Source organism: Apostichopus japonicus, chromosome 20 (assembly GCF_037975245.1).
Source record: "Apostichopus japonicus isolate 1M-3 chromosome 20, ASM3797524v1, whole genome shotgun sequence".
NCBI classification, from domain to species: domain Eukaryota; kingdom Metazoa; phylum Echinodermata; class Holothuroidea; order Aspidochirotida; family Stichopodidae; genus Apostichopus; species Apostichopus japonicus.
The window spans coordinates 20,380,830-20,395,527 of record NC_092580.1 but is presented as its reverse complement, the minus strand read 5'-3'; the positions used below and the strand labels follow the sequence as shown (position 1 = coordinate 20,395,527).

General features: G+C 36.7%; 1 protein-coding gene and 1 non-coding gene across 2 annotated transcripts in view; both read left to right on the top strand.

Moving 5' to 3' along the window:
* The window catches only part of LOC139962225 (persulfide dioxygenase ETHE1, mitochondrial-like), a 57,384-nt gene that overhangs the window by 28,030 nt on the left and 14,656 nt on the right, over positions 1 to 14,698 (top strand). The gene's annotated exons all lie outside the window — the stretch shown is intronic.
* LOC139962269 (U2 spliceosomal RNA) lies at positions 6,150 to 6,349 on the top strand. The gene has a single exon (XR_011791185.1). It is a non-coding gene; the product is annotated as a U2 spliceosomal RNA (small nuclear RNA).

Below are 14,698 nucleotides of genomic sequence, written 5' to 3'. Positions count from 1 at the left end.
ACCATGCTTAGATTTTTTTCATTTTAACAAATGAAAAGTGGGTCGTGTGTAAGAAGACATATAGCGTCAGCGATGAAGGAATTTCGTATCATTCTCATTGTTATAAACGTTCAGTATTGTAAAGATAAAATGCAGTATAAATACCCAAAAAAAATTCATGTTACCTAAATATAGTGTTTATAGACAATTCATCTCTCTTACAGTATTGTTAGGCCTTTGCAACTGTATCTTCGAATTAGGTCTAGTTTTATTGGTCTTCCGAATGCCTTTGGGCATGTGATTTGTAAGCTTCTCAGCGAAGTTTTTATTTTCCTTAAAGCTGCATGGTTATCAAAGTAAGATGTTAAAAGCAAAAAGATACTTTTTATTACCTGCACCGCCCAAGGGTTAAGTTTGATTTAAGGCTATGCCGACAGGGTTTCGGTGCTGTACACCCCCCCCCCCTCCCGCCCAAACAGAATTGTATAGTTATTAACACCAGCATAAGTATAGTCATAATTATAAACTACTTTATATCCTATACATATGCTTCAGAATGTACCATTATATTTCTTGTATATTGTTTTGTTTTGGGAACCATCCCAGACCTCTCCCCTTCTGAAGAGTCGGTTTTAGCGGACCGGGACCCCCCCCCCCCACCCCTAATCATTCCCATGCATCACTCCCTTTCATTTGTCAAATCCAGAATCCGTCAACGCTATATGTGATTTACGTTCTCGCTTTGACACTTTTCTTGTACGGTTAATTTCAGGTCGAGGGTATATGCGGGATGTCCTAGAACTACTATACGTGTATAGCAAGTGTCCTTGACCACCAAAAATGACCGTAATGATTCATGACGTCATTGCTAGAAATCATCAACTTTCGTACACAATATGACGTTACCGGATTTACGTCAACTCTAATGCCATTCGATTATAGTATTCAATACTGCTTGAAATCTTTAAAGTGTTGTCAATTTGTTTGTGAACTTGCGAAGTAACTGCAACCTATATCTTGTTTTTGTGAGATAACGGAGATATTGCAACATCAGTTGTGGTGGACGAGGAGGAGGAGGTTGCATGTTAGAAATACATTTTCCACGTTATACTTAAAATCATATTGATTAATATTTTCTACAATTGATCATGTATGATACACGAGTAATATTAATTCAATAACCAGAGGCTCTTGTATCGATCATGTCATCGCAAATGCTATATTTTTTTGTAATCAATCATTACAATTACATAGAAATAAACAGCGAATCAAGCAGGGTATGAATTCAATTAAAGAATGCATGACCGACATATTTGAACTATAGTCACGGCATGCCGTTATGAGTGTTTATACCAAATAAATGTCAAAATATTATATATCTGCAATGTAACACGTACAGTTCATCATGGCTACAGTCAAATGAAGAAAGTAAACTTCGATTAAAATTAAATGACTCTCTAAGGTGAGAACTCACGAATAAAACCCCCTCATCCCAAAAGATTCGCTGGCTGACTTTTTGACGTAATCAATCATCCCTTTTGTTAAATCGCCATCACACACGATCATTACATTTTTGCGAGTCTCATCGCGATCTGAACATCTGAGATGTGTCGACGTAATCATCAACTATATAAACTATTATATGAAATACCAAACACTGCAGCAACATGAACGTAACACATTAGTGTTAATATTACAGCTATGACGAGCAGCTTATAAATAACTCTACTATGATTGTGAGGTGATCATATTTGTGATATTTATTAGGTATCACTAACGGATCGTTAGTATCATTTTTTTATTCATAAGTTATTCTGAAAGTTGGCCCTCACAATCGCCCACAATTCCTCCCCCATCCTCCCACTTCCCACTTCTCTTTAAGCTCAATCCGGCCATTTTCACAGTGTGTGTTAATTTGTTAGTACGGTCACAATTAACAGGCCATACTGGTGTCATTTACGTTCGATTCCTACCTGTCCGTGTTAGGTATTGATGTATATAATTGAAGCTGGAGAATTAAAAAAAAACTTTTTAGCAAAGCAGATGAGAATTATTTTGCTGTGCTTCACCTTTACGAATAGCAGAATTTTTCGTCATTTGTAAAACAAGTCCATTTTACCCAGTAGTTCCTACTCTGCTCATCGAAAGATACAAAGGTATAAAGTTATATACCTAAACATTAGGTCTATACACGAAAGAATGTGCTAAAAATTACTATTTTTTAATTTTTGGTGTGGGGTTGAAATGGGGGGGGGGGTTATACCCTACACCCTCTGGATCCACCCCTGTAATGTTAGATCCCTCATATTTTCTCTGCTATCTGTGAAAACTAATCTGCGTCAATTGTCTTTGTCATACAGTCAAACACATTCTATATGACTCTGGTATCCGCAGAATTCAATTAACCATAATTACATTTAAATCACGTGTCTCAGCACACGTCTGTTATATGTTTCCCCTGCTATTTCGGTCTTCTGATTTGTGTGCTATATCATAACCTCTGTAATAAAAAAGTGGGACACTCATATCGATAAACTTTAAAATTTGATATTCTGATGAAAATATAGTTTATACGGGAATAATTAAATATTTCTGCGTTTGAGGGCAGAGGAGTATACGTAAAATTGACAAATGACCGAGGAAACGTCAAACGTTCAATATAGCAGGTTGTCAAATGCCCTACTTTCTATTTTGTACAATGAAATTTATGATAAATATTTTTTTTATGGGGTAATGACTGAAACCCATGGCAAAGATTTAATACTTACCACATTTCTATCACATTTGTCATCGGATTTAGCTATTTAAAGGGATATTCTAACGGCAGTCAAGGTATAAACAACGATCACTCTGCCGCTGTTTTGATGCATCCACACATACACATACATAACTGGCGTGCTACAAAAAAAATATGCGTGCTAAATAAGTAAATTCTAAAAGAAGAAACAGGACATGTACTAAATCTCATTACACATCTCTAACCAAAATATATCTTGGTTTAGATTTGCAGTCTTATTTCCTGGGTGGATGAATTCACTTGATACGTACATATTTTCATATCGAGGGAATTGCTAATATTGGAACTTTGGGATATATGTGTAATGTTCCAATTTGAATCGAATGTTTACTTTTGCACAAATTGACATAGGACCTTTGAACTCTGACGAAAAACTAATTTGGCCGTTGTATTTTAAATCAGAAATAATTTTACTAGTATGGCTTACTGTACGTGGTGTAAAATTTTGACGAGGCGTATAGACTTTCTGTGTTGGTACACAGCACAGCGATGTCAATGTGTTTCCATAGCTTTGTTTGTAAAACATGTCATATTTGCGAAACTTGCAAAGTCGACAAATACCGTGTTTTGGACTCGTTGCCAATTAACACAACACACTGCAGAATCGCAACCTTTAACATTTTGTAACAACATGCCATGTTAAATACACCTCGTTCTAACATTGTGTGGCTATTACTAATTATGTGTGTAATTATGTGTATCACACATGTCCCTTCAGGACCACCGTACAATTTTGATTCTAATTAATGTTATGGATAAGATGTAAATATATATATAGGTCATACAGATAGAATTATAGCCTAGCCCACCTTTGTTTCATCAGCGTGACTTCTCTGAATATGCGACTCAGCCTTCATTTGAGAGTTTTGCCCTTCCTGTATTGGAAATCATTCTTTAAGTTAAACATCGAAACTAAAGCAAACTGTTATGTTTTGTAAATTGGGCTCCTCCAGGATTCTTTCTTTCGTTCTTATTTGTTCATCTCATTCTTCAAAGCTTTTTAATGAAATGAGGTTTCTTTGCGGATGGGGAGTAATTGCAGTTAATTGCTTTATCAACAAAAGGGGATATTTTCTTCTATTTAAGATGTTTTTTTTCTGTCGCTATATAGTTTGATGTTATATCTGATGGACAACAAGTGAGAACGCGTATAAGTGACAAGTTTCCTTTTGAAGGAAAGTGAATAAAAGAGGAACGAAGAGTTTTTTTGAGAGAGAGAGAGAGAGAGAGATAATCAGTCGAATGCAGTTTTACAGAGTGAACTCAATGTACTATAAAAACCACTACATTTACGTAACTAATGTTTTGGTATAGTGATGCGTGTGGTCTTTCATTGGACATGATGGAACCGTGTTTAATTTACATTTGTTCAGTTAATTATTGACTTTGTGCGATCATTCTGCAAAACAAAATCGTAGATTGAATTTTGATGACTTTTAATTTAAGTTAGAAAGGAAAGGAATGCACACAATAATAATAGTAATATTAATCAAAAATACATTTCCCAAGTCCGAAGTCACGGCGTCTTGTATTCGCGTTGTAATAAAGCTGTAAACACGTTACAGTCTTTTTCTTGGCTTACGTGTATATAAATCATATTCCAGCAACCTTGTATGATTCAAACGTGCATATCATGATAATGGATTATTTCTACACCATGTCCGGTTTCTCTCCACTTGGTTAACATTTGGGATATTACCCGTACAGGAACAAACATTAATTACTGAGCCTAGATGAATATTGACGTTATCATGAAGTGCCAATTAAACGTTCTTGTTTCTCGTTGACTAATGCCCTTGCGACAAATTCAAGCTGGATGTATGTATGCTTTAAACGTGCTCATTTATAATGATTTATTTCTACACATCTATAGACGGTTTGCCTTGCAAATTCTGGACTCATAATGGTAAAGGGAAAATGATGAATTGATGACGAAAAATATGGGAGGAAAACGTTTAATGTCATGGTAAGAGTTAAATTGATCCGGCCTTGAGTTCAGTGTAATCTTTAGAGATAACAAGGATTTGTGTATAGGCTACTTTCTAACGATATACAGTAAGGATATAACATCACAAAGGAATATCGATACGGGTTTTTATTTGTCTTCTCTCGTGAGCTCAACATAATCCTTAAAGAGAACGTTTTATACCATTATCTTGTCATGCGTGACTTAGAGGAGCAGTAACTGCTTATTTGTCTTGAGAACATGATGGAGACGACTACATATGGCAATTTATCACAAATGACAACGTCAGCTTTTGATTTAACGACTGCAGTAGACCCACGGTATTACAGGTACCTCCCTGTACCCTTGCCAGAAGTTATGAGATATCTTTTTATCTCTTTATGTGTCTTTGGATTTATTTTCGGCTCTTTCGGCAATATACTCGTCTTCTTAGCAATCGTCAAGTTTAGAAAGCTGCGTACCACGGCGAACGCATTTCTAGCTAGTTTAGCGGTCGCCGATTTCGGTCAGTGCATTTTCGTTTTGCCAATCTTAGCGACGGGATTGATTTCATTGGAAACGATAATCACGAATGATATTTTGTGTCGTCTGTTTTATCATACGACGTTCACGTTTAGTCCCGTGTCGATCCAACATCTTATATTGATCGCAGCCAATCGGTATACCCTAATCAATAAAACTGCAAGGACGTATGTTAAACTGTTCAATAGGCGAACGATAACTGTATTGATCACAAGCATTTGGTGTGGAAATACTTTGTTAAATCTATTGGTCGCCTTCTCATCTTATGGGACAGTACGTTTCTTCGGAACAGATTTCTGTTACGTCGATCAGCAGAACACAATAGGTGTTCTGTTTTGGGTGTTAACTTTGCTTTACACATTTTTGAGTTGTTTTATCATTATCCCAGTTTTCTACGTACTGACATTCCGCACTGTCCACAAGAGTCAGGTTAGGGTGAGGCAGGAACAATCTGCCATAGATGCACCCTCCCTCGTAGCGATAATCTCGAACCATCCGTCTGTATCGAGAAATAAACAAACGACTGGAGGACAAAGACAACAAAGAAAACTACTTTCGGCGTCTGAAGTCAAACTGACCAAAGTGAACTTCTTTATCTTTGTCACAAATGTATTATTTTTATCGCCTTTGTTCTTTTTACTGGTAATTAACGGTGGAGCGGTCACGCACGGTAAATTTGTGTTAATAATGTTACCCATTGGTATGAACTCGGTAACGAATCCGTTGGTATACTGTGGTTTCAATCGAAACTTCAGGGGGGCGTTCAAAGCGCTACTAAGGTTACAACGTAGTTGAGATTGTCATTGGGGACTTGATATAAGAAAGTTTTATTTATTTATTTATGGAAGTTCGTGTTACACTACATACACTATTTTTCATACCTTCTCGGCTTCTCGGCCTTTTGGCTAAGATCATGTGTAGTATCTGTTCCCTTTCGAGGGGAATGGTGATGCACACCCGACGATGATCACACAGTCACAGTCCCGATGCAAGGGGACTGGGGCTGAGTGCGGATCAGTCGTTTGGTAGTTTGATTTTCGTGCCCAGGTTCTTTCCTGGGCGACTTTTTCTAAAAAAGTATTTTTTACACCTTGATGTGGGCAAACAGCATTGATGGCAAAATATTCTTTTCAATATGGTTAAATCGGTCACATTTAATGGGATGTTGATTGCATTTAATGTTTAAAATATTCCCCTATACTGCAGTACATATATATATATATATATATATATATATATATATATATATATATATATATATATATATATATATATATATATATATATATAATTGAAAACGTAAATATATATGGTGTATATCTCATGAAAGCACATCGGTCGGGAACAGTTCGTATACTGACTGAAGTGACCTTTTTGGGGGTTTAAATTTCCACTTAATAATTTATTCATTATTAATATCAAAGAGAGATGGCGCATTGGTTGAGGAGGGTACTGTGCTATGCTTAGTTTCCACCTTTTCCATATCTAACCGTTGATGCAGTACGGTAGGTTTATTTACAAAGACCACTGACAGTATAAGCTATATCAGATATCCTATAATTATGATGGGTAGGACATGCCAGTTAAAAACTTCCACATATACTCTACCGACGAATAAGTGTAAGTCAAGGGAGCAATTTATCGTGTTACTGCACCTATATGCTTCATTTATTGGTGGGTTTAAATGGATATAACCTTTACTGCATTATTCGCGTTCCTTATTAGTTTCCCTCAATGTCGCATTCACTGCCGGCAATACTTTTGATCGTTGCTGAAATATCGCTATTTAAGTGGGAATATTGATATTAGCCCTTTGACTTTTAGCAAAATACACCAAAATGTCACGGTTGTCAAGACGTAATCCGTGACCAGGCAGGAATGTATATGGAAGTAGAAAATATGCAAATCGTTACCGGTAATACTTTAATAAATGATAAGCTTTTCCTTAACTAAGTGCAATGGCTTATGGGGATTCAATTATAATAAGGTTATGCATACTATGGGAATAGATTATTGTGAAATTACTCCAGTCAAAAGTACTGCAAAAAGCACTTATAGTTATTAGTATTCACAAGAGTAATTATTGATGGCCTAAATGGCTGCTAACGATGTCATCAATTCAGCTCATGGTACTTTATACTCACCTTCAATATTCTGTGTTCTCGCTGTGTTATTTGGGTGCTTGTATTCAACATAGGCCTAATTATATGGGGTAATGGATTGAAATCGTGGTTTGTGCTGTTGTTGCATAACTAATATAACGCAGTTTAATTCATGTTTTTACTACCTGTGTAAATTTATATTTTTCTGTCACAGTGTTTACTGTATAACTGAAGGCGCCTGTTCAAAGAAATTTCCTGCATAATTGTAACAAAACTCTTAAAGGATTTGTATCAAACATGTCCCGTGAGTATATATTGTCACTGGCACTGACAGCATGGAAACGTCGACTCGTGCGATGGTTATAATTGTACGGATATGATGATATTTGTCGAGTTTTCGCCAACGGCCCCATGTACTCGGATTCTTTGGAATGCTTACTTTTAAATTAACGTGTGTAAATCTTGAGGGTTTCCTATAGAATTCATCCAGTATGTTAATTTTAACAATGAAGTGATCTCCAACGCTTAGATACATTATTTAACGTTTGTCACTAATATAAAACCACAATCCTGGTCTCGAACCAATTTCGTCAATAAGGATAAAAAAAGGTCTTTTTGTATATACCCAAACTCGAATTAGTTATCCAAAACAATAGAAAATGGACACCACGGAGAACAATACCTCGCTGCAGGTTTTCGATGGGCCTTCTACAACTGCAGTCGATCCCGCCTACCAAAAGTACCTTTCCTGTGCCGTTAACCTATAGAGTCGTTAACTACTTCTTCGTCTTATTATGTTTCTTTGGTTTCATCTTTGGATTGATCGGTAATATATACTCGTCAGTCTCGCTATACCTTGGTAACGTAAACTACGAACTACAGCTAACGCCTTTCTAGCGAGCTTAGCGATCGCCGATTTGTGTACGTGCTTTCTATTATTGCCTATTTTAGCGATATCTTTAATCTCCTTGGAAATTATCATCACCAATCAACTCCTGTGCCGTCTATTTTATCTCACAGCTTTGACCTTTAGCCTTGTATCGATCCAACGTTTAATATTCATCTCATGCAGCTAATCGATACACACTGATCAATAAAAATCCGATCACGTACATTAAGCTGTTTAACAAACGAACCATGGTCGTCGGATTAAGCACATTGTGGATCATCAATATAATTTTAAATATTTTTATTTCATTTACGTCCTACGGAACGATACGTTTCTTTGAGAGACTATTGTTTCCTTGAACAAAACAATGTCGCTGGTATCATTTATTGGGCGTTTACATTATTGTATTCGTTTTTAAGTGGTTTCGTAATCATACCTCTGTTTTATATTCTCACATTTTGCACAGTTTATAAGAGTCGTCTAAGAGTTACAAATGATAGTTCTTCAGTCACAACCGTATATCAACGAACACTGCCCCGGATTTCAGCCAAACTGTGAATTCCGGAAGGCAAAGGCGACAACTTAGAAAGATGCTTTCAACGTATGAAATTAAATTAACAAAAGTTAATTTCATTATATTCTTAATCAACCTATTGTTTTTATCTCCTTTGTTCTTTACATCTGTTATTAATGCTGGAAGGGTCACACACGGTACGATGGTTGTGATATTATTTCCAATCGGTATGAATTCTGTCATAAATCCATTGGTTTTATTGCGGGTTCAATCGTAATTTCAGACATGCGTTTATATTACTTTTGAGATTGTAGTATAGCCTATACAAGGTCACCACTATACATTCACAACGACGATTGAGTCAAACAGAAATAATAAATAAGACACGGGACGTACTTTATCATCTAAAATCTCCGATGTCCTCAGAACTTATATAATCGATATTAATGGATTCTAACGGACGAAATTCAACCATTTGATTTTCTTCATTACCAAAGACATGAGAGTACTAGAATGTTGAAATAAAAATCCTCAAGCTTAACCTGATATATTAAGAATTAACCTTAAACTGACAACCGAAAAGACATGAAAATAACAAGATCAATCAAAAACCGGCTAATCAGATCAAAAGGAGTATACAAGAATAAAAAACAAAAAACTTAATCGATAATTTCGCGATCGTTAAGGTCTTGTGTCATGTGTAATGTTTTAAGGAAGAGGGAACCAAAAACAAGATAAAAACAATAAAACAAAAGGACCGCCTAATCTAAAAACTAGGTTATGGATGACAAACCAAATGCGTTTAATTTAAAGCCATGCAATTTCGATTAAGTGATGTTTTAACCGGAATATATTTTTTCCCAGTTTACAACTGACCTTTTTACTTAAGCTCCCTGCCGAGAAAAATTGCCTCTTTTTTATTTTATCACTCATTTTGTATTCGGAGCTTGGAGGGAGGGGGGTGGAAGGGGGAATTGGTGGAGAAGGGTAGTGTAGGAAGAAGAAATGTAACGCAAATCTATGATAATGGTGGATGGCCAATCCCACTAATTATGACACTGTTAATATTTGACCTTCAAACTACAAGCATATAGAAGGCCATCACAACTATACTGACATACCATGCATGTTTTTGTACCTCAGCAGATCTATCTTTCGAAGCTTCTTAACCTTTTTGGGGCGCACGCTGGTTATATACATTACTGTAATAAGTATGCAGTGCCGGTACCAGCAACACACACTCTATGACGTTTACTGGTATACAAAATGACCCTCTCGTTGCTATGGGAGCACATTGGATGTGTGCCTATTAACCCACATTTTTGTAAGAAAAAAAAAGGAAAAAGAAAAGAAAACGAGCCCAATCGATTTCAAATACCCTCTTTACAAAGTTTTAATCAGAAGATCAATAAGCGAACTTGTAAAAGAAACCTAAAAAATATATCAAGCATACATGTACTGGGGGAGTATAGAAAGTGTTAGAAGAGCTTGAAAAGTATATATAGCGTCAGATTTCATAACAAAATGATGTGAATTAATTAAAATTGAGTTGGCATATCGATCCGAATGCTACGACAGCAGTTCTTTGTGTATGTGTGTTCAAACGACGGCCCCGTATAGTCACATTTCTGACCACATCGAACGAGTACCTATTAATAACAAGATCTCCATCGATCGCGTGCACGTGGCAAACTTTAGCCCATGTTTTTTTACCGACATTGTTTCCTAAATGGTGAAGAATCAGTCGATAAACGCGAGAGGGGAATGATAGCGGATAGACCCCCCCCCCCCCCGGCCCGGAGCCTATATCTATAGAAGACAAAGAAATGGAACACAGTCCATTGCGTTCAAAGGTGACAATCTCAATGTAGTGAAGAAGATGTGTGATGCGAATCTCATTGCGCAAAAGTGCGCGGTTATATTAAGGAAATGCATGTACTATATTTTACAACGAATACGCTTTGGATATAATTAACTCTCAACCTGTCTCCATTTTGTCTCTGTTTTTCTTTCTAGGTTACCGGTGGACGTCAAGCTTGTCTGATTACAATGTTGAAAAGGCACATGCTTGGCTAACACTGAGTTATTAAACTATCCTCATGTGAAAGGCGCCCATGTCAAAAATAAAAAATAATACATAGCCACGGAGAATGGTTGCACGCTGTGCTATAGCTAACGGGTTCGAAAGCCATTGTATGTCTTTACTGTCTTTTTCAAGTTTGTTACTAACTGCTTTATAAGTAACGTATCCGTCTAATCATTGCCCCCCCCCTCCACCCCATCTCACAAATTACGGTTACGCCGCTGCCAATAATCACACTTTTATGTTGGTGCTAAAATATACGTAGCCCGCAGTTTTGTAATCAAAGAATTAATAGGTAACTTTACAGGGTGATATATTTAATTTTGATATTTCAATAGACAGTGTTGTGTTTCTTTTTGTTGACCTACGACATATCAATAAATTAAGACATTTACCTGCGCATACCTGGTCTAAAATGATAAAACTTGCCTAACAGGGGGGGGGGGGGGGAGTTAGCTCAGTTATTGTTAGCTCATTGCTGAGGTTAACATGTTTTTTACAAAGTAATTATTGAATGTATAAAAATTGAGCTATCTGTAATTATTGGTAAACCCATGCACATGCCCCTCCCAAAAAAGAAAAAGAAAAGAAAAAAAAAGCGAATCGAATATTTCTCTACTTTAAATAAAACTTAACCAAGTCATGATAATGAACTGTAATTTTATAAAAAAATTCAGTATCCATTCATTAAAAAAAAAAATAAAGAAATAAATGCCAAGAAAGAAGAAGCTTTTTTTTAAAGCCTGGACCAAACACATCGCAGTGATATAGTATAGTACAATATATTGAAGGACATATACGGTATTAGCATAACGTTTGCATAAATTATAAATTTTCTTATTCATAATATATGTTGTGCATGCAAGGTTAACTTCAAGGGATCGAATGGCCTGCCAAGGTTCTGTTTTAAGCACGACGACCTTGTTAAAGTGACCCAATTATGTGACAAAGTTAGTACAAATTGTTAATAATACTTTGCATATCATAAATGATGTACTCTGATGTATAGGTTGCCTGATATTTCTTGTGAATAATAAAACGGAAGACCTTTTTTTTATATTCCAACGATATAACCTTTGAGTGTATATTTGTCTGTGTATGTAGTTTCTTCATATCGTTGTACATTATGGTAATATATACTTCTTCCATTTCTTGCGTAAACTAAAATCTGGTAATATCTGTAATTCACTACAATTTTTTTTAATATTTTTTTTTTATTATTGTCATCTTTAATGAGGGTAGTCCTGCTAAGTGCAGAAGCACTGCTATATCGAAGGTGAAGTAATCAGAATGAAAATTCCATCAAGCATAATCTATTATTCAATATAGGTTGGAAATATTTTATATTTGCTCCGAGAGAGAGATATATAGAGAGGGGAGGAGGGGGGTGAGAGAGAGAAGGAGAGACGGGGGTCAGAGGAACAGCTATACAGCCCTGGGGCCTGGGTGCAACTCCGTGAAAATTTAGATAAAAAACATAGCTATTTTCATCTTCATAATGTACCGACAAACTTGGGTCCGCAGTTCCATAAATGTGAGCCGGGTTTAACCTGGGTCTCGACGCCTCTGCTTCGCGAGCCCCTCTCCTTGTAGTAAGAATCGATGAACAGCCGGACAACCGTTGGTCTCACTCTTTCCCTCCATCGGAACCCCCCCCCCCTCTCTCTCTCCCGTGAGCTGTTTTTACCGATTCAAATTTGACTTTCCAAGAACTGTATACTTACACCATGATGATTATTAAACTACCTCAATAGCTGTACTATCGTTATATTGCGGCTTGGATTGTCTTCACTCTCTGTTGACTTACGCATACTCTTCTATCCTCATTGCAAATATATACAGGGGCGGCGATTTGTTTCAAATATATAGGGGGGACATTTGCTTGAGTACAGGCGCGCGTATCCAGGATTTTCTAACCCGGGGCGCGAATTACTATCAAAGCGGAGCGCCACCATTGGTTGACGCGCAGGGTACAAGAAAATTTCGGGTTTTGATAGCCCCCCAGATCACCGGAAATGGCACTTCTCGTGCTTGAAAATAACCAAACAGATGTACCCTTTTGCATGAGAACCAAGTTTCTCCCAAAAGTTTTTTTCATCCAACCTTTTTCAAGAGTGTCACCAGTCACATATCATGTTCGACCTCATCGCATCTCCTGTGGATCATTGCATTCGTAGGTTATACTACGTAACGGCCCACAATACCCGTCAGCCCCACTTTTCAAGGTTTTGAGCCAATTATTTGTTCAGAATCTGAATAATAAATTCACTTCAAAACATACCCATAATGTTGCACCAATATAGAAAAACCTCCTTCAACCCCTAACAGACCGGTCAAAATTGCACGAGTAGAGGGAAGTATAATTTAGTTAATTTATAGGTGTACAAATATTAAAACCTCTTAAAAAGGCTACTATAAAACTTCGATATCATAAAAAAAATTTAAAATATGCTCGAGGGGAGGGGGCGGTCTTCCCCTTCGCCCCCCCCCCTGGCTACGCGCCTGCGGTTAGAAATCTTGTAGGAAACAGGCCAAAGGGAAACACAGTGAACCCATATCGATGTGGATCACATATGATTGTACGTACTTACACTCATACACAAGAGATGTACAGACATTATGATAATAATTATGAGTGACAACATGCTATACGGTCACAGGTCACAGAAACGACCACGAAGAGTCATTTACCTCATGCAGCATGTGCTGGATGAAGTTTTAGCCACCGCTAAATATGATTTGGATAAATAATCTCACGCATTATTTTCTATTTATAGCCACACAAAAAGACTATGCCACCAAATATTGGGGGGATATTAAATACTATATCCCCACCTAAAATATTGGGGGGACATGTCCCCCCCGTCCCCCCCCCCCATGATCGCCGCCCATGAATATATATACTATAATTCAACACTTTTACATTGACCCATATAATAATGTATGTTAATAGAAAACATGGAAAGATAAAAAGGACTACCCACCCCTCCCTCCTCTTTTTGTAATTTTTGTTTACCAATATCGTGTCGTGTTTATCAGCGTTGAACTATACCAAACATATACACCGGATAATCAAACCAGTGGCTTGATAGTGCATTAGCCTACACTTTTCAGCGAAAATAATTTGCACTCATTAATGAGTCGACGTCTTATTCTGTAATTTCTGTAACAAATACGCATTGATTTTGCTTACTTCCCAGGGCAAAGGGAACCCCTTATTTTAGATCCTAATTAATAATAACCAATAAAAAAAATATACAACAAAAAACGTCAATGCTGATGAAACAGTTTAGAAATGTTGGTCGATATTGCTTTTATAATCAATTTATTGACCAAACCTTGTTGTAATAAATATTGATCAGCTTCCATGTATTTTTTAGAATATGCAGTGTTTGTGCGTAGGAAATTGGGTCGCTATTTATAGATATATGTACATTTACACTTTCGTTTATGCTGCATTTCCCCAGGCTCCGGCACTCTTCATACCCACATCCTCTGACCCCCCCCCCCTCCCCTTCTATTCATGCCTGCATGTTTGCAATGCTTAACATTTTGCATGTTCAAGGGTAAATTTTGGTTGTTGAAATATGTTGTGGTTTGCTTTATTGTGCATGAAATTACAAGTTAAAAGAGTAAGTTTGGCTGATTTATAAAACTTCATAAAGTATGTCGTGAACAATTAAGTTTATAACTCAGCTATATTTAACCTAATTCATTATTTTTGTTTACCTTGGAGGAGTCTTCCATAAATTCAATATTTTTTTTTAAGATGAGCAGTTTGAAAACCAGAAGAAATATAACAAAATCTATCTGCACTCATTGTTGTTGTTGTTCTAGATATTGATG